The sequence below is a fragment of the Coregonus lavaretus genome (assembly GCF_964263955.1).
Source record: "Coregonus lavaretus genome assembly, contig: HAP1_SCAFFOLD_2971, whole genome shotgun sequence".
Classification (NCBI taxonomy): domain Eukaryota; kingdom Metazoa; phylum Chordata; class Actinopteri; order Salmoniformes; family Salmonidae; genus Coregonus; species Coregonus lavaretus.
The window spans coordinates 7,501-28,971 of NW_028165521.1; positions in this window are offsets into that span (position 1 = coordinate 7,501).

Genomic DNA, 21,471 nt, shown 5'->3' on the forward strand with positions numbered 1-21,471 from the left:
GTTATGCTGCAACTCCCCCGTCCTTGTCTACAACAACTCCATTCATATGAAACAACAGCCTTCCTGTTGGTTGATCATTGTAGCCTACTCCTTCTCATTTTGCCAACTTAACTTCGTATTTTGCATTGATTAGAAATCTCCCACTTGGGGCCAGTAACCGAAAGGTTTCTGGATCGAATCCCCGAGCTGACAAGGTCAAAATCTGTTGTTCTGCCCCTGAGCAAGGCGGTTAACCCACTGTTCCCCGGGCGCTGTATAGCTATATATATACATATAACTATATAGCATAGTTACAGTGTGTGTGTGTGTGTGTGTGTGTAGTGTGTAGTGTGTGTGTATGTGTGTGTTATCATGTGACTTTCTGGCAGAAATGTGGTTTTTTCAGAGTCACTGTTGGGAAGTTAAATTGATAATTATTTATAACATGAATTCGAGCTAAATATACAAACCAGATCAACTATCGTTTCAACATTCCCACCAGCCAACCACAATTTGTGGCCAAAAAACAGGACAGAAAAGCGACACAGCAGACAGAACCTACGCGTCCAACTGAATACAACAAGATCTACCAACACTGGCTGCGTTGTGTGCGCGAGCGTTGCAAAATAAATGTATACATTGTTCTCCCCACTGTATATGTTATCCCATAATTTCATCCGAATTGCTCGCGCGCGCCAACAAGCATCTGCTAAAATAGAACTTGGTTCTAGAACTTGTTTCCGTTTGAGACGCTTGACACGCTGCAAGTCCCGCCTCTCCCATCTCCTCATTGGTTTTTAGGAACATGTACCCACGTGGGTCATTGAAAGATGGAGGTCCACACTCCAGTCCAGTTGGCTGCAGTAATGCACTTTAAAGTTGTTTGGCAACGCCATATAAAATCCACAGAAGAAGAAGACTGAACCAGGAGAGATTACTAAAAACTAACTAGGTATTCCCTTTTATCTGTGGATTAATCGTCGGAGAAGAGAACACACGATTTTGTGTGACTCAAAATGGGTCGATATTCTACAAAGATCCAGTAAAAAAAAGGACCTTGTGCATTTCAGGTAAAATAACAACCCAGTGTTTATATCCCAGGACAAAATAGCTAGCAACAGCAAGCTAGCTAGCTAGCTAAATGTCCATGAATGTTTCATGTGTTTCGAGCTGTCCCCAAATTAATATAGTTGGTTCACAATTTTCTTTTATATACAGTACCAGTCAACAGTTTGGACACACCTACTCATTCAAGGGTTTTCCTTTATTTTTACTATTTTCTACATTGTAGAATAATAGTGAAGACATCAAAACTATGAAATAACACATATGGAATCATGTAGTAACCAAAAAAGTGTTAAACAAATCAAAATATATTTTATATTTGAGATTCTTCAAAGTAGCCACCCTTTGCCTTGATGACAGCTTTGCACACTCTTGGCATTCTCTCAACCAGCTTAACCTGGAATGCTTTTCCAACAGTCTTGAAGGAGTTCCCACATATGCTGAGCACTTGTTGGCTGCTTTTCCTTCACTCTGCCGTCCAACTCATCCCAAACCATCTCAATTGGGTTGAGGTCGGGGGATTGTGGAGGCCAGGTCATCTGATGCAGCACTCCATCACTCTCCTTCTTGGTAAAATAGCCCTTACACAGCCTGGAGGTGTGTTGGGTCATTGTCCTGTTGAAAAACAAATGATAGTCCCACTAAGCCCAAACCAGATGGGATGGCGTATCGCTGCAGAATGCATAATAGCGCTTGATGGTTTTTGGGACTGCACTTGAAGAAACTTTAAAAGTTCTTGAAATGTTCCGTATTGACTGACTTTCATGTCTTAAAGTAATGATGGACTATCATTTCTCTTTGCTTATTTGAGCTGTTCTTGTCATAATATGGACTTGTCTTTACCAAATATGGCTATCTTCTGTACCCTTGAATGAGTAGGTGTCTCATAACTTTTGACTGGTACTGTATATTTCAACCTGCTGGTGTGGATGGACAAAATCAACATGCGCGATGGAACACTTGCGTGCCCGGTGTAGTCAGCATGTAATAATATTCAAAACATTACTCTCACACTGCTCACTTCATGCTTGTTTGGAATCACGCAGAATGAATAGCGTCTGTTGGATCTATTTAGCAGTTATTTAATGAGAGGAGCAGACTTACCTTCCCTATACAGGCCATCCTAAACGTCTGTTCAGACAACGGTTCTGCCTGGAGCACTTAGCCAAAAACACCGTTGTGCCGTTTGTTGTTGCTTTGATGTGCGAGATGACGCATTGTTTATCACACCGGGATCATTTCTCCTCCACATAAATACTGTACCGTTATTCGTGGAGGTGTGCTGCTACTGGCCGGTGGACGCGGCGGCGCCGCCCCCCGATGACACTGCCGTCTGATTCTGATTCTGATTCTCTCCTTGATTCCTTCTGTAGTGTCTAAAAGACACACCTTTGCTGGTCCATGCTTGTGATGATAAGGAATCCGCCGACACTGTACTCTGTTTATAAAGGTTTATTATAACAAAGAATATTCAGCATCGGAATTTACAGACACCTGCAGATGTCTGGAGACAGCAACAGCCAAATCAATAATTCGCTATTCTCCCCTTCTATTGTTCAAGACATGATTTTATATAATTTATGACGTAATATGGTGTGATTCTAAAAACCAATCCCTGGTCTTTTCCATGTCTCTCCCCATATCATCTTTCCATGAACCACAGTAATGTTTTCCAGATGTTTCCAGCACAGTAGAGTTGAGTTCCTCTATTACACCATTTTGCCACATCAGCAAAATCTTAGGGCCAAGTTCCCTCTATCACACTTAAGACACTACATATTTCCCCCCTTCGAGACTAATTAAGTCTCGAAAACAAAAAGAATAGGATTATGACAAATAACAATTCTTGTTCTTGAGTAACTTTAACAATAAACCAAAATTTATGGAGATTAAACACATGTTTATATAGACACATTTTTGTATGTAATGTAAATACATTATTATGGAGTGTAAATAAATTGTTATGGAGTGTAAATGAATTGTCATGGAGTGTAAGAGCGAAAAACCTGTCTGGCAGCTTTCATTCCAAATATCCATCAGTCAGTCAAGACAGGAAAATTCTCTCACGGCCCCTCTGCCCTAGGCGACCACCTAAGTACTCCAGATCAATTCACACATCTTCATGAATACATTTTAAGCTATGATGCAATTGAATACATATGAAAACCCCAGCAAACAAAATACCATCAAAATGTCCACATTCAGGCTGGTCGACCCATCGGACCCTCCTGTGGATTCTCTCTTTCCTTGCCTAGACCCCATATCCCTAAACTTCAACGAAATAAACAAAAACATCTGAGGTCCCCACATGTACCCAACACAGAAAACATAATTGTTCAAAAATTAATACAGAAAGAATATAACACTGGAATGTAGTCCACTACACTTCATCTCCTCCACAGTGTCGTCTTTCAATGCGACGTTGATGATGGAATCGGAACATTTCCACTCCTTCCTTGTTCCACTTCCTCCAGTCCATTCATATTGTCCATGTTTGAGTATTTGAGTCCCTCTACATATTCCCCCATATGCTTCTGGAAGAAAAGAAAATACCAAACAGTATCTTTTGCAAAACAACACATGCAAATTAAAACATCAATGTCAGCTAAAAATATAAGAATGTATATTTAAGATTATATATAAAATGAATCACATTCCATTTCCCCCCTTTGATTCATCACAATAATATAATCATCCCACAATCAGATATTCCAAATTTCCTAGAGTTATTTCAACCCTAGTTTTCATAACATTTTTGTCTAACTTTTTCCAATTTTTATCTTTCTCTAATTTTTTCAAAAACCCATTTCACTGATTTATTCACAAAACTCTTTCCCATTTTCTGAGGATGTTAAATCGGGAAATTCCCACTTGCTTATGACTTCTTTACACAACAACTTTGCAACCGACTGAGCATATTTTAGCTTAGTTGAACATCTTATGAACCTCTTGGTATATGAATGTAACCAAAAATAACAGTCACACATTATTTTTCAAACAGATTATGCATCTGCCTATGACATAGTCAATCTATTCAAGAAAATATGGTTCCCAAAAACTCTACTCCTTTGTGATTTTTATCCTAATCTCCCCTTTTGCAACATAAGCTAACCCATAGCTTACTAAATCATCATGGTTTCTCCAAAACAATATTTGATTGCTACTCTAACGCTTTTTCTTTCATTGTCTTCAAAACACTTCCTTTCGAAAGTCCTTCAATTTCTGGTTCAATCTCTTGGATTGCTTCATCTTTCAATGGATACTGATTCTTCCAAGGAGGTCTGCCTCCTCAACTTTCATCTCAATTGAGCTGATTTCACAAATCCAATATCAGTCCTACTTTAATATCTCAAACATTCTTGAACCTTTTTCAACATCTCTTCTTCCATAGATTCTCAATTCATCTTCACACTTCAAATATATTCATTTGTCTTCCGTACAGCTTATGACTCTCCTTGTCCTTGAGCCAAAATCATCATCTTCAGAAATCGCTGATCTTCACTCCTCCAAATTCTTCTCATAATTAGTTGATTTGACATCGTGAGATGTGTAACCTCTTCAGGCTGAACACAGATAAAAGCCTTTCTGCTATCCATCATCACTTCCCATAGTCCATTGTTTATTTTCACTTCAATTGTTGGATCTTTTTCCGGTCCTGATGCTACCAGTTGAAAACTCCTTTCGGATCTTCTAGGCACCTCTAGAGTCCTTGCTCCTTATAGGGTTCACCTAGAGGACAGGTGATCTTCACTTGCTCCCGTATCTTCCTCTGAAATTCTTTCTTTCCAGAAACTATCTATGGATATGAAACAATTTATACCACTTGTTGTGGCTGGTATAATTGCATTTGACCTTGTTCAGTTGAAGCTGTAGCAGTGATTGTTATTTGGTTTACACTGATTCTGCATAACCAATGCTTCTCTTCTCCTTCTTTTTCTCCACCAGTTGTATTTGATTGAGTTTTCTGAGAGTTTCTTGGTCCTGTTCTTTCTGGTTGTGTTCCTTTTTCCGGTACAGATCCACTTGATGGGCTATATGATCTGTATAGACACCTTTTGTCATGCTCCCAAGTCCAACCACTTCTGCCAGTTTGCTCCTTACCGGTGCGGGCAGTCCCATTTGCAGTTTAGCTCTCAAGATTGACTGCTCAATTTGACTCACATCTGGATCATTTCCGGTAATATTTCTCCACACTTGATGAACTCTTGACACGTAGGCTCTCGGATTTTCTTGTTGTCCTAGTGGGTCAATCAGAATGTTGTCAGGATGCACATTTGTTGGAAACGTATCCTTCAGTGCTCTCCACAGCCGATTCCTGCTTGCAGCCAACAATTCAGGATCATTCACAGCAGTTCCCACGTATCTATGAAGTCCAGCTCTCTGAAAAATTTCTTCCATGCCTGGAATCCCAAGGAGATTAGCCAAAAGTCTCTTAATGTCTCCTATGGCAGACTGTGTTCCCACCGTAATTTCTTCCAACTTTGAAATCCAAGGATATGCTCCATCTTGAAGAGTAGGCAGCTTCTCAAGTATATCTGACATATCGGTGTTCTGCAAAGGCTTATATTCTAGGTTTTGTCCTCGAATGATCACCGGCATAATTTTCTTACTAGTGCCATCTTTCCTTGGCCTCAATGTATATCTCTTCTCAGATTCTTGGGATTCTTTTCTCAGCAGCTTCTTCTCCTTTGTCTTCAGCTTTTTGAGTCGTTCTTCCAGTTCTTTTACTTCTTCTAAGTTATTGGCCTTATACAGGTATGATACACATCGGTCTATATCTCTTTCTACTTCTTCTGTGTTAGTCATTGGAGGATAAAATCCTCTTGAACATGAAGCACCTTTAGTCTCCAAATCTTCATCGCTGTCTCCATCTTCATTTTCATCAGGGCTTGAATCGCTTGTATTCTTCTTCTTCCAACTTCCATCACCCCTTCTTTCCGCTCTGGCCAACCTCTGTCTGATGACAGGGTCATATCCACCCATGATCTCTTCTGAATCACTCTGATCATCATCATCATCATCATCATCATCATCATCATCATCATCATCAAGTTCCATCCTCCTTGATCTCACTCTACCCTTAGTCTCCAGACGTCTCGTTGTCTTCCTGCCTTTGGAGTTTGGATTAATCTTTATGGTCGTTTCTGCTTGTCCTCTCTCTATTATTCGTTCATCCTCATCTCTGATGCAATAATCACCTTCCTGAATGATCACTGGAAGCTGAGGATAAACGTCCTTAAACTTGGCTTCTTTCTCATAAGGTGGGGGTGTTTTTGTTGAATCCATATATGAGAAAGGTGTATTGACTTCTGCAATCAGTTTTTCTGTCACCTTCACCTCTTTTGCCATTTTCTCTGTACCTCTGTCTCTCTTGTCTTTTGTATCTTTTATCAGTTTTTGTCCTTCATTTTCAAACAGCTTAAGAACATCCAGCTCTCTTTGTCTTTTTTCTTTGCGAAGTTTTCCCTTCTTCCCCTTCTTTTGTTCTGCCTTATACGTGGATACAAGCACTTGCGTTATCTTGATGACGTCTGGATTAAGCGTGCCTTCCAATGGCCATGGTTGTTCAATGTCAGGCCAACGTTTATTCCATTTTTCAGATAATTTTGCTATACCATTAACTAGAGGATTACTATTCTGTACTACATGAAGAGGAGTAATTGCTTTTGTAGTTTTGATGTCCTTTTTCCCCATTGTAATGACTATGTTATGTGTTTCCCTCTTGTTTCCCTCTTGTTTCCCTCTTTTTTTTTTTTTTTTTTTTTATAAAAAAATAATTAATCAATTAATCCAATCAATCAATTAACCAATTCAAATCAATACATCAATCAACCAATTCAATCAATCAATCAATCAATAAATTCAACCAATCAACTAACTAAATCAATCAATCAATAAATCAAATCAATCAATCAATTACATTTACATTTTAGTCATTTAGCAGACGCTCTTAACCAGAGCGACTTACAGGAGCAATTAGGGTTAAGTGCCTTGCTCAAGGGCACATTAACGTCATTTAGCAGACGCTCTTAGCCAGAGCGACTCACAAATTGGTGCGTTCACCCTATAGCCAGTGGGATAACCACTTTACAATTTGGGGGGGGGGGGGGGGGGGTTAGAAGGAATACTTTATCCTATCCCAGGTATTCCTTAAAGAGGTGGGGTTTCAAATGTCTCCGGAAGGTGGTGAGTGACTCCGCTGTCCTGGCGTCGTGAGGGAGCTTGTTCCACCATTGGGGTGCCAGAGCAGCGAACAGTTTTGACTGGGCTGAGCGGGAGCTATGCTTCCGCAGAGGAAGGGGAGCCAGCAGGCCAGAGGTGGATGAACGCAATGTCCTCGTTTGGGTGTAGGGACTGATCAGAGCCTGAAGGTACAGAGGTGCCGTTCCCCTCACTGCTCCATAGGCAAGCACCATGGTCTTGTAGCGGATGCGAGCTTCAACTGGAAGCCAGTGGAGTGTGCGGAGGAGGGGGGTGACGTGAGAGAACTTGGGAAGGTTGAACACCAGACGGGCTGCGGCATTCTGGATGAGTTGTAGGGGTTTAATGGCACAGGCAGGGAGCCCAGCCAACAGCGAGTTGCAGTAGTCCAGACGGGAGATGACAAGTGCCTGGACCAGGACCTGCGCCGCTTCCTGTGTAAGGCAGGGTCGCACTCTCCGAATGTTGTAGAGCATGAACCTGCAGGAGCGGGTCACCGCCTTGATGTTGGCGGAGAACGACAGGGTGTTGTCCAGGGTCACGCCTAGGCTCTTCGCACTCTGGGAGGAGGACACAGCGGAGTTGTCAACCGTGATGGCGAGATCATGGAACGGGCAGTCCTTCCCCGGGAGGAAGAGCAGCTCCGTCTTGCCAGGGTTCAGCTTGAGGTGGTGATCCGTCATCCAATCAACTAATGAACCAATCAATCAATGAATCAACAAATCAAATCAATAAATCAATCAACTAATTCAATCAATCAACCAACCAATCAAATCCAATCAATCAACTAATTAAATCAATCAATCAATAAATCAAATTAATCAATCAATCAACTAATGAACCAATCAATCAATGAATCAACAAATCAAATCAATAAATCAATCAACTAATTACTTCAATCAACCAATCAATTAATTAATTAACTACATCAATCAACCAATCAACCAATCAATTAATTAATTAACTACATCAATCAACCAATTAACCAAATCAATCAATAAACCAATAAATTCAATCAATCAACTAATTAACCAAATCAACCAATCAATTAACAAAATCAATCAAACAATCAATCAATCCAATCAATCAATCAATCAATCAATCAATCAATCAATTAATTAAATCAATATATCAATTAATTAACTCATCAACTAATTAAATCAATCAATTCAGTCCATATATCAATTTGTTTGTGAATTTTATTTTACCAAATTATTGATTGGTGGCAATCTTACCACATCCGATGAGGAAGAGTAAAGGAAAGTAGTCAACTCCAGAGCAATTCAAAAATAAAATACCTGTACCAGCAGCACTACCCAATTGCTTAATAAGCAATTAATTACCTTAATTTTACAGAATAATGTCAATGCTGGATTTCCAACACAACTCTAATCAAAACAAGTCATTGACAAAAACTCTAATGTGCAATTATCAATTACATAAATTCATCAGTCTGTTGCCAAGCTCTTGCGAAATGGTCACAACATGAAATATTCTATGTAAACACAATGTATCAATTATATCCTGTAAGGGAAAGTAGATTTGTGAATAATAACAGCACTGGCCTTGATTTGGACTGGGTTGCCGTCACTGGTGTCAGTTGATGTTAGCACCTCCCCTCTCTCTCTCTCTGTCTCCTCCTTCTCGTCTCTCGTATGACAGAAGGACAAAAGAACAAGCAAGAATTGAGTTCATCATTATTTATATATATATATATTTTCTTTTCACATTCACGCTAAGAAATAAGCAAACAGCTTAACTCAGGAATATTATAAATAGCTCAATAACATTTTATTTTATTCAATTATTTTATTGTTATTATTTTTAATCCGTCAATATATCTCTCATTCACCAACTCAACCGATTATCAACCAAACAGGTTTACAGTCAAGCAATAGTTAATTCAAGAGAACATTTCACTTGTGTGCAAAATTCCCCCTCCCGTTTTTTTTTTTTTTTGTCTGCACTGAAAACGGACTCTCCCGTTCTCTCTCCAGTTCAGTGCAGGGGAGTGGCTAAACTCATAAATCCTACGCGTGCGCAGTTCAGTCACCAATGTGATTTCAGAGTGAGAGGAGCGGACAGAGCAGACTGTTGCTCCGTTCTCTCCTCCCATAGACAATAACACTTAAGACTTTAACAGAGCTCACAAACTGAACACATAGAACATACAGAACACAGAACACAAATCCCACTTCCAAGCTTGTTATCTTTCACTTATCCTAGTTTGCAGATTGATAGTTATGCTGTTATCAATTACAAAACATCTCTATACACTTTTAAAAAGTCCTCCCTGTAGGGTCATGCTATTCTAATAGTTAATGAACATTCTCCTTCTATAGAGAATCATAAGGTTTGACCTTAACTAACATATTTCCTTACAAAAGAGTAAAGCCCTATAGTCAGAGCCTTAGTCGACACACATCTGGAAGTAATCAGAGACGCAGCCCCCCCTTTTTCCCTGTCTCACACACACACAGACAGAGAGAAATTCTCACACACACACACAGAGACATACAGGATCCATTTATCGCCGTTCCTATCTTCTTTTGTATTCCTTTTGCTAAATTTCTGCTACCTTGAGTTGCAGACATTAAATGAGAGGTCACTTTGGACATATCATTCGTCAACCATATTCCAAGAGGTAACATACAATTTAACATATGTCGTACAAACTCACTGTTCCCAGAACAGACTTTGAGAGTTAATCTAATAACTATCAAGATTTATGGCCCATCATATTGATCGCCTTGTGTTTCAAGGGCTTGCTTAAATTAACGGCGCCCTAAAAGTATACTGTTAACTCATTTCAAACGTTATCCTCTAAGCCTTTCCTTGGACACTCCTTGCACTTTTATTCAAGCCAAAACATCGGTGTCCTGTGGTGTGCCCTACAGACACTCCCCACTCTTTGCGTTGTTCTCAACGCAAACTAATTTAGAAAATTTAGAACGGAATTCCTATCACACAGCAAAAAGAACCAGCAAAATGCACGCATAGACCCTTTGACGGTACATCTTGAACACACACACTCTCTGGACTCACAAAACGGCCAGCGCCCAATATTAGTGAAAAGAGCTCACCTTTTTTGTTTTTTGCCGGCTTCTTTGAGCGGTAGTCACTTTGCAGCCCAGGAATGGAATGTTGAGATAAGATGTAGCACGACCCAAAAAAATAAATAAAAAATAAAACTACCTCGTCGCCATTAATGTAGTGTCTAAAAGACACACCTTTGCTGGTCCATGCTTGTGATGATAAGGAATCCGCCGACACTGTACTCTGTTTATAAAGGTTTATTATAACAAAGAATATTCAGCATCGGAATTTACAGACACCTGCAGATGTCTGGAGACAGCAACAGCCAAATCAATAATTCGCTATTCTCCCCTTCTATTGTTCAAGACATGATTTTATATAATTTATGACGTAATATGGTGTGATTCTAAAAACTAATCCCTGGTCTTTTCCATGTCTCTCCCCATATCATCTTTCCATGAACCACAGTAATGTTTTCCAGATGTTTCCAGCACAGTAGAGTTGAGTTCCTCTATTACACCATTTTGCCACATCAGCAAAATCTTAGGGCCAAGTTCCCTCTATCACACTTAAGACACTACACTTCCTGCAGCTCCAGCCTATGGAGGAACAAATCTGCCGGAATTAGAAATAAACTGTGGTGGAAAGAAGTACCCAATTGTGATACTTGAGTCAAAGTATTGATACCTTAATAGAAAGTTACTCAAGTAAAAGTGAAAGTCCCCCAGTAAAATACTACCTCGACTACCCTGTAGCCCCGCACATTGACTCTGTATTGTTATTTATTGTGTTACTTTTTATTTTATTTTGAACTTTATTTTATTTAGTAAATATTTTCTTCACTCTATTTCTTAAAACTGCATTGTTGGTTAAGGGCTTGTCAGTAAGCATTTAACTGTAAGGTCTCCACCTGTTGTATTCAGCGCATGTGACAAATAACATTTGATTTGATGTCCTGGAGGGCAGGCAGCGTGCCCCCGGTGATGCGTTGGGCTGACCACACCCCCCCTGGTTGCATGGACGAATAGAACAGGTTAGAAAAGAAAAGAGAATAGAAAATAACTTTATCGTGCATCAATATACATTTTTATTTGGCATCATTATGATGTTGCTGGTGGTGTCAAACCGTTGACATTGAAAGTGTTTTTATTAAATCAGGTTTTAACCAGAGTGAACAGAACTGATAGTTCAACTGGGTGTGGTTTTCCTCCGTTTTTTGGGGGAAGATTGGCCAAATGCGACCTATTTCTAAATCACATCACACAGGCTGTGTAGCAGTATTTACCCTAAAGGTGAGCCAAGCATAATGCATTAGTTAATTGTAACAGCTTAATCACTGACAAAATTTCCTTCAGAATTGAGTGAGTGAGTGAGTGAGTGAGTGAGAATCTTCCTTTGCATGGCAGATTATTCCACTGCCTCTGTACGACAGAAAATAAAGGTGTAATTGAGTGTAATTCCGAACATGAATAGGCAAGAACAGCTCAATTACAGAACTCCATACATTTTTTACAAGAAAAATACAACTAAAAGGTTCTGTACTGAATCATTACTGAGAAAGAAAGATCTACTATTCTAGATCTACATTTATCATTTCCATTTTCATATATTACATTTACATTCAGTAGCTGCGAAAAGTTGTATTAAACAATTCAGTGACTGAAATGAATAAATCAGATGACTAATATTTATATGACATCGAATCGATATACAATCCCGAAATCAGCTGTAACTGTCAATAGTAAAACAAAGCTTAAAACGATGTTCGACCGAACCCTGAATACAGAAAATGAATGGTGAAATCGCTTCCGGACACGGTAGACTCTTCCTCTATGGGGCCTTGCCACATAAATGCCCCTAGAGAGAAGGGGGATACTGAAGCATGCGTTGATGACAGTTCTACAGTCTCCATCAGATGCCCAGGCTTTTGGCATAGATGGTAAAGCTCTCATTTATGGACTGCAACATCGTAGGATTGTGCCCTCCACGACACCTTTGCTATTTGACTCCCTATTCAATGAATGGTGAATACTATTTGTAATGGTGTTTCTTGTTAGAATGTATATGCATGTGTAACAGTGTTGCTTCCGTCCCTCTCCTTGCCCCAACCTGGGCTTGAACCAGGGACCCTCGGAACACATCAATAAACGCCTCCCATGAGGCATCCTTGCTCAATAGCTGCAGGGCATTGGAAACAAACCACTTCAAGGTCTCCGATCGAATGACGTCACAGATTGAAACGCTACCAGCGCGCATCGCTAACTAGCTAGCCATTTCCACACCTTTTCCACATTAAACGTACATGTCCCACGCTCAGTCACAGTTGGTGGAATTATGAATAGATTGGCAAGATTTTGGCACCGTCAACTTTTAGAAGTGTGATCAAGGATTTCTATTGGCAAGCAGTTTTTGCTATCTTCATACTGTACCGTCTTTGACAATAGACAGTACAGCGCTGTTGTAGTACTCCAGTCTGCTCTCAGTGTGAGATACATTTGTCCTCAGTCATGACTCGGTCTTTTGGATAGTGAGGACTCATAATTTCTTCTCGAGACCAGCGGAGTAAAACAACTCATAATTAAAAGCTTACATTCAGTCTGCGGATAAAACCGCTTCGCCAGGCCAAATATATACACTCCTTTCTTGAAACATTTTAGTCATTTAGCAGACGCTCTTATCCAGAGCGACTTACAGTTAGTGAATACATATATATATTTTTTTTTTACTGGCCCCCCGTGGGAAACGAACCCACAACCCTGGCGTTGCAAACGCCATGCTCTATCAGCTGAGCTACATCCCTGCAGGCCATTCCCTCCCCTACCCTGGACCAATTGTGCGCCACCCATGAGTCTCCCGGTCGCGGCCGGCCGCGACAGAGCCTGGATTCGAACCAGGATCTCTAGTGGCACAGTTAGCACTGCGATGCAGTGCCTTAGACCACTGCGCCACTCAGAATATCTTATTAGCCTTTATAGACATGTTTGCGCAGTGGCGAACCTATAGGCCTTCAGTGGTGACAGGTTCGTGATTCTGAAAGGACAGAAAATGTAATACCAGCGCACTCATGTAGGAGAGTGTACTTTTTGTAAAACACAAAGGGCCAGTGGTGTAAACCGTATATCTACTTTGTTTTCAGTGGGCATTGAGTATACTCACTTCTGATGCGTATCAAAGTTGTGTAGTGGAGGTATACGACTTATCAATTATGTAGTCCAATAGAGAAATCATGCACAAAGTAGCCTACACAATCGCAAAGCAGGTGAAATATATTCACATGCGCGCCGCACACATAGCCTTGTTTCAGCGGAATATCATCTGCAGGCAGCAAGAGTGTGCAGCTCTCAACTGGTTTCGGCATGGAGCAGCTCACAGAATGACATTCGTAGCTGGTAGGGTAGGAAAGACGTTTCAACTTATGATATCTACCAGTAAATGCTAACTAAGGCAACAATGGGTATGCAAAGCAGGTACTGAAAAAGTTTAGTCCGAAGTGTTGGTTAGTAGGCTATTTGTGATGCGCAATTGTCATCATGCGTTGTTTGCATCAGGGAAGTAGACGTGGATGGGCCTGGGTGGACAGAGGCCCACCCACTGGGGAGCCGGGCCCTGACAGGCCCACCCACTGGGGAGCCAGGCCCTGACAGGCCCACCCACTGGGGATCCAGGCCCTTACAGGCCCACCCACTGGGGAGCCGGGCCCTGACAGGCCCACCCACTGGGGAGCCAGGCCCTGACAGACCCACCCACTGGGGAGCCAGGCCCTGACAGACCCACCCACTGGGGAGCCAGGCCCTGACAGACCCACCCACTGGGGAGCCAGGCCCTTACAGGCCCACCCACTGGGGAGCCAGGCCCTGACAGGCCCACCCACTGGGGAGCCAGGCCCTGACAGGCCCACCCACTGGGGAGCCAGGCCCTTACAGGCCCACCCACTGGGGAGCCAGGCCCTGACAGACCCACCCACTGGGGAGCCAGGCCCTGACAGACCCACCCACTGGGGAGCCGGGCCCTGACAGACCCACCCACTGGGGATCCAGGCCCTGACAGACCCACCCATTCAGATTGATGTGGTTTAACCATTGTTGTGGACTTAGACCATCACATTTTTGTATTTTTTCTATTTAAAAAAAGTTTGATTTTGAGAGGAAAAATCTGAAAAATCTTTCAAAAAAAAATATTGGATTTTTCACACAATGTGCCTTTCCTTCGCTGGGTGGACCATTTGGGAACTTTTTGGCTAAATGTGAGTATACCCACTTCTCCAAGCACCACTACACCACTGGATAGGGTCTATGGAAAGACAGCAGTCACACACAGCATGATGTTAAAGACAGCAGTCACACACAGCAGGATGGAAAGACAGCAGTCACACACAGCAGGATGGAAAGACAGCAGTCACACAGCAGGATGGAAAGACAGCAGTCACACACAGCATGATGGAAAGACAGCAGTCACACACAGCAGGATGGATAGACAGCAGTCACACACAGCATGATGGAAAGACAGCAGTCACACACAGCATGATGGAAAGACAGCAGTCACACACAGCAGGATGGAAAGACAGCAGTCACACACAGCAGGATGGAAAGACAGCAGTCACACACAGCAGGATGGAAAGACAGCAGTCACACACAGCATGATGGAAAGACAGCAGTCACACACAGCAGGATGGATAGACAGCAGTCACACACAGCATGATGGAAAGACAGCAGTCACACACAGCATGATGGAAAGACAGCAGTCACACACAGCAGGACGGAAAGACAGCAGTCACACACAGCAGGATGGAAAGACAGCAGTCACACACAGCAGGATAGAAAGACAGCAGTCACACACAGCAGGATGGAAAGACAGCAGTCACACAGCAGGATGGAAAGACAGCAGTCACACACAGCATGATGGAAAGACAGCAGTCACACACAGCAGGATGGAAAGACAGCAGTCACACAGCAGGATGGAAAGACAGCAGTCACACACAGCATGATGGAAAGACAGCAGTCACACACAGCAGGATGGAAAGACAGCAGACACACACAGCAGGATGGAAAGACAGCAGTCACACAGCAGGATGGAAAGACAGCAGTCACACACAGCATGATGGAAAGACAGCAGTCACACACAGCAGGATGGAAAGACAGCAGTCACACACAGCAGGATGGAAAGACAGCAGTCACACACAGCAGGATGGAAAGACAGCAGTCACACACAGCAGGATGGAAAGACAGCAGTCACACACAGCAGGATGGATAGACAGCAGTCACACACAGCATGATGGAAAGACAGCAGTCACACACAGCTGGATGGAAAGACAGCAGTCACACACAGCAGGATGGAAAGACAGCAGTCACACACAGCATGATGTTAAAGACAGCAGTCACACACAGCATGATGTTAAAGACAGCAGTCACACACAGCATGATGGAAAGACTGCAGTCACACACAGCATGATGGAAAGACAGCAGTCACACACAGCAGGATGGAAAGACAGCAGTCACACACAGCAGGATGGAAAGACAGCAGTCACACACAGCAGGATGGAAAGACAGCAGTCACACACAGCAGGATGGAAAGACAGCAGTCACACACAGCAGGATGGAAAGACAGCAGTCACACACAGCAGGATGGAAAGACAGCAGTCACACACAGCAGGATGGATAGACAGCAGTCACACACAGCATGATGGAAAGACAGCAGTCACACACAGCAGGATGGAAAGACAGCAGTCACACACAGCAGGATGGAAAGACAGCAGTCACACACAGCATGATGTTAAAGACAGCAGTCACACACAGCATGATGTTAAAGACAGCAGTCACACACAGCAGGATGGAAAGACTGCAGTCACACACAGCATGATGGAAAGACAGCAGTCACACACAGCAGGATGGAAAGACAGCAGTCACACACAGCAGGATGGAAAGACAGCAGTCACACACAGCAGGATGGAAAGACAGCAGTAAAAAACTGTTCCACTCTCCAGATTACATTACAGTCTTTTAACAGACGCTCTTATCCAGAGCGACTTACAGTTAGTGAGTGCATACATTATTATTATTTTATTTTTTTCATACTGGCTGTTCGGATTTTCCGTTATTTAGCCCTCCGAAAAGGCTCACCAGGAAGCACACAATGTCATGACTCGTGTTTTGTCCTTTATTTTATTTTAAATCATGGGAATCGAACCCACAACCCTGGCGTTGCAAACGCCATGCTCTACCAACTAAGCTACATCCCTGCCAGCCATTCCCTCCCCTACCCTGGATGACGCTGGGCCAATTGTGCGCCGCCCCATGGGTCTCCCGTCGCGGCCGGTTACGACAGAGCCTGGATTCGAACCAGGATCTCTAGACCACTGCGCCACTCGGGAGATGATGATCATTTGAAACTTAACTTCTTGTTTAAAGTTACTCTTGAAAAGGGAGAAGCTAACAAATTAGCAACAACATCCTCTTTGATAACACCTACTGCAGCCGCTGCAAACTAGCCGACAACAAAAGCTAGCTAGCTATGTTACGATCGTCGGATATAGAGGACCAAGGCGCAGCGTGGAAGGTGAACATACTTATTTATTAAATGATACACGAACAAAACAACAAATCGATACGTGACGTCCACAGGTGCAAAACACAAACCAACACGGAACAAGATCCCACAAACACTGTGGGAAAACCACCTGACTAAATATGGTTCCCAATCAGAGACAACCAGCAACAGCTGATACTCGTTGCCTCTGATTGAGAACCACTCTGGCCAACATAGATATACAAAAACTAGACTAGACACAACGAGCACAAAACATAAACTCTACACGCCCTGGCTCAACTTAAAAGAGTCCCTAGAGCCAGGGCGTGACAGTACCCCCCCCCCTAAAGGCGCGGACTGCGACCGCGCCTAAACATCACCGAACAGGGGAGGGCTGGGTGGGCATTCCTCCTCGGAGGCGGTTCCGGCTCCGGGCTTGACCACCACCCTCTACTAACCCCCCCGTAGTGCCCCTGGTCTGGTCTAGCCCCACTGGCTGGAGCTGGAATGGACTTCGGTGGAGCGGATTGCTCAGGCTCCGGTGTGGATCAGCTGACCGGTACCTGACCAGGCACCGGTGAAACGGGCACGGGCTGGCGATGCGCACCACAGGTTTGGTGCGGGGAGCAGGAACAGGCCGGACCAGGCTGGCGACGCGCACCACTAGCTTGGTGCGGGGAGCAGGAACAGGCCGGACCGGGCTGGCGATGCGCACCACAGGTTTGGTGCGAGGAGCAGGAACGGGCCGGGCCGGGCTGGCGACGCGCACCATAGGCTTGGTGCAAGGGGCAGGAACAGGCCGGGCCGGGCTGGCGACGCGCACCATAGGCTTGGCGCGATGGACAGGAACAGGCCGGACCGTACTGGGAACACACACCACTGGCCTTACACGGGGATCAGGAACGGGCCGGACCGGACTGGCAACACACTTCAGTACCTCTCGCCGTGCCTCTACATTTTCCTTCCCTCTATACACCAATGGCTCCCGTAACCCGGTGGCCTTCTCTCCTCGTCCACCTACTCGCCCCTTATCTGCCTCCAGTGGCCCCGTCGTCCCTGCCATGTGCCCCCCCCCTAAAAATTTCTTGGGGGTGCCCCTCGCCTGTCCGATGACTGCCCGGTTGGCGCCGCTTCTCCTCTCCTGCCTGGGCACGCTGCTTGGTCCTGTATTGGTGGGATCTTCTGTCACGATCGTCGGATATAGAGGACCAAGGCGCAGCGTGGAAGGTGAACATACTTATTTATTAAATGATACACGAACAAAACAACAAATCGATACGTGACGTCCACAGGTGCAAAACACAAACCAACACGGAACAAGATCCCACAAACACTGTGGGAAAACCACCTGACTAAATATGGTTCCCAATCAGAGACAACCAGCAACAGCTGATACTCGTTGCCTCTGATTGAGAACCACTCTGGCCAACATAGATATACAAAAACTAGACTAGACACAACGAGCACAAAACATAAACTCTACACGCCCTGGCTCAACTTAAAAGAGTCCCTAGAGCCAGGGCGTGACAGTACCCCCCCCTAAAGGCGCGGACTGCGACCGCGCCTAAACATCACCGAATAGGGGAGGGCTGGGTGGGCATTCCTCCTCGGAGGCGGTTCCGGCTCCGGGCTTGACCACCACCCTCTACTAACCCCCCCGTAGTGCCCCTGGTCTGGTCTAGCCCCACTGGCTGGAGCTGGACTGGACTTCGGTGGAGCGGATTGCTCAGGCTCCGGTGTGGATCAGCTGACCGGTACCTGACCAGGCACCGGTGAAACGGGCACGGGCTGGCGATGCGCACCACAGGTTTGGTGCGGGGAGCAGGAACAGGCCGGACCAGGCTGGCGACGCGCACCACTAGCTTGGTGCGGGGAGCAGGAACAGGCCGGACCGGGCTGGCGATGCGCACCACAGGTTTGGTGCGAGGAGCAGGAACGGGCCGGCCGGGCTGGCGACGCGCACCATAGGCTTGGTGCAAGGGGCAGGAACAGGCCGGGCCGGGCTGGCGACGCGCACCATAGGCTTGGGGCGATGGACAGGAACAGGCCGGACCGTACTGGGAACACACACCACTGGCCTTACACGGGGATCAGGAACGGGCCGGACCGGACTGGCAACACACTTCAGTACCTCTCGCCGTGCCTCTACATTTTCCTTCCCTCTATACACCAATGGCTCCCGTAACCCGGTGGCCTTCTCTCCTCGTCCACCAACTCGCCCCTTATCTGCCTCCAGTGGCCCCGTCGTCCCTGCCATGTGCCCCCCCCTAAACATTTCTTGGGGGTGCCCCTCGCCTGTCCGATGACTGCCCGGTTGGCGCCGCTTCTCCTCTCCTGCCTGGGCATGCTGCTTGGTCCTGTATTGGTGGGATCTTCTGTCACGATCGTCGGATATAGAGGACCAAGGCGCAGCGTGGAAGGTGAACATACTTATTTATTAAATGATACACGAACAAAACAACAAATCGATACGTGACGTCCACAGGTGCAAAACACAAACCAACACGGAACAAGATCCCACAAACACTGTGGGAAAACCACCTGACTAAATATGGTTCCCAATCAGAGACAACCAGCAACAGCTGATACTCGTTGCCTCTGATTGAGAACCACTCTGGCCAACATAGATATACAAAAACTAGACTAGACACAACGAGCACAAAACATAAACTCTACACGCCCTGGCTCAACTTAAAAGAGTCCCTAGAGCCAGGGCGTGACAGTACCCCCCCCCCTAAAGGCGCGGACTGCGACCGCGCCTAAACATCACCGAACAGGGGAGGGCTGGGTGGGCATTCCTCCTCGGAGGCGGTTCCGGCTCCGGGCTTGACCACCACCCTCTACTAACCCCCCCGTAGTGCCCCTGGTCTGGTCTAGCCCCACTGGCTGGAGCTGGACTGGACTTCGGTGGAGCGGATTGCTCAGGCTCCGGTGTGGATCAGCTGACCGGTACCTGACCAGGCACCGGTGAAACGGGCACGGGCTGGCGAAGCGCACCACAGGTTTGGTGCGGGGAGCAGGAACAGGCCGGACCAGGCTGGCGACGCGCACCATTGGCTTGGTGCGGGGAGCAGGAACAGGCCGGACCAGGCTGGCGACGCGCACCACTAGCTTGGTGCGGGGAGCAGGAACAGGCCGGACCGGGCTGGCGATGCGCACCACAGGTTTGGTGCGAGGAGCAGGAACGGGCCGGGCCGGGCTGGCGATGCGCACCATAGGCTTGGTGCAAGGGGCAGGAATAGGCCGGGCCGGGCTGGCGACGCGCACCATAGGCTTGGCGCGATGGACAGGAACAGGCCGGACCGTACTGGGAACACACACCACTGGCCTTACACGGGGATCAGGAACGGGCCGGACCGGACTGGCAACACACTTCAGTAGCTCTCGCCGTGCCTCTACATTTTCCTTCCCTCTATACACCAATGGCTCCCGTAACCCGGTGGCCTTCTCTCCTCGTCCACCAACTCGCCCCTTATCTGCCTCCAGTGGCCCCGTCGTCCCTGCCATGTGCCCCCCCCTAAAAATTTCTTGGGGGTGCCCCTCGCCTGTCCGATGACTGCCCGGTTGGCGCCGCTTCTCCTCTCCTGCCTGGGCACGCTGCTTGGTCCTGTATTGGTGGGATCTTCTGTCACAATTGTCGGATATAGAGGACCAAGGCGCAGCGTGGAAGGTGAACATACTTATTTATTAAATGATACACGAACAAAACAACAAATCGATACGTGACGTCCACAGGTGCAAAACATAAACCAACACGGAACAAGATCCCACAAACACTGTGGGAAAACCACCTGATTAAATATGGTTCCCAATCAGAGACAACCAGCAACAGCTGATACTCGTTGCCTCTGATTGAGAACCACTCTGGCCAACATAGATATACAAAAACTAGACTAGACACAACGAGCACAAAACATAAACTCTACACGCCCTGGCTCAACTTAAAAGAGTCCCTAGAGCCAGGGCGTGACAGTACCCCCCCCCCCTAAAGGCGCGGACTGCGACCGCGCCTAAACATCACCGAACAGGGGAGGGCTGGGTGGGCATTCCTCCTCGGAGGCGGTTCCGGCTCCGGGCTTGACCACCACCCTCTACTAACCCCCCCGTAGTGCCCCTGGTCTGGTCTAGCCCCACTGGCTGGAGCTGGACTGGACTTCGGTGGAGCGGATTGCTCAGGCTCCGGTGTGGATCAGCTGACCGGTACCTGACCAGGCACCGGTGAAACGGGCACGGGCTGGCGATGCGCACCACAGGTTTGGTGCGGGGAGCAGGAACAGGCCGGACCAGGCTGGCGACGCGCACCATTGGCTTGGTGCGGGGAGCAGGAACAGGCCGGACCAGGCTGGCGACGCGCACCACTAGCTTGGTGCGGGGAGCAGGTACAGGCCGGACCGGGCTGGCGATGCGCACCACAGGTTTGGTGCGAGGAGCAGGAACGGGCCGGGCCGGGCTGGCGATGCGCACCATAGGCTTGGTGCAAGGGGCAGGAATAGGCCGGGCCGGGCTGGCGACGCGCACCATAGGCTTGGCGCGATGGACAGGAACAGGCCGGACCGTACTGGGAACACACACCACTGGCCTTACACGGGGATCAGGAACGGGCCGGACCGGACTGGCAACACACTTCAGTACCTCTCGCCGTGCCTCTACATTTTCCTTCCCCCTATA